We start from the raw sequence: 540 nt of genomic DNA on the forward strand, positions 1-540 counted from the left end.
AGTCTTTAGGGTTTTCTATGTACAATATCATGTCATCTGCAAAAAATGACGGTTTTACTTCCTTCTTTCCAATGTGGATACCTTTCATTTCTTCTTCTTGTCTGATTGCTGTGGCTAGGACTTCCAGTACTATCTACACTAATAAAAGACAAAGATGCTAATTGACTGCACCTTTGCTACACCCAAGCCACACCCACCAGCCAATTAGAGCAACTATATGCAAATTAATCCAACCAAGATGGTGGCTGGCAGCCAGGGAGCTGGAGCAAGCCTGAGGCTTGGTTGCCCCAGCGATGGAGGAAGCCAAGCTTCCTGCCTGCCCTGGCTGGCTGTGGCCTCCGCAAAAGGCAACAAAATTTCAATTCTAGAAGCTAAATAGAGAAACCAAAATGGCGGCATAGGTAAACACCAGAGTTAGCTGCCTCGAACAACCACTTCAAAATACAACTAAAAGACAGAACGGACATCGCCCAGAACCACAGGAAGACTGGCTGAGGGGAAATTCTTCAACTAGAAGGCAAGAGAACAGCATACGAGACT

The sequence above is a fragment of the Myotis davidii genome, unplaced genomic scaffold (genome assembly GCF_000327345.1).
Source record: "Myotis davidii unplaced genomic scaffold, ASM32734v1 scaffold3009, whole genome shotgun sequence".
Taxonomy (NCBI): Eukaryota; Metazoa; Chordata; class Mammalia; order Chiroptera; family Vespertilionidae; genus Myotis; species Myotis davidii.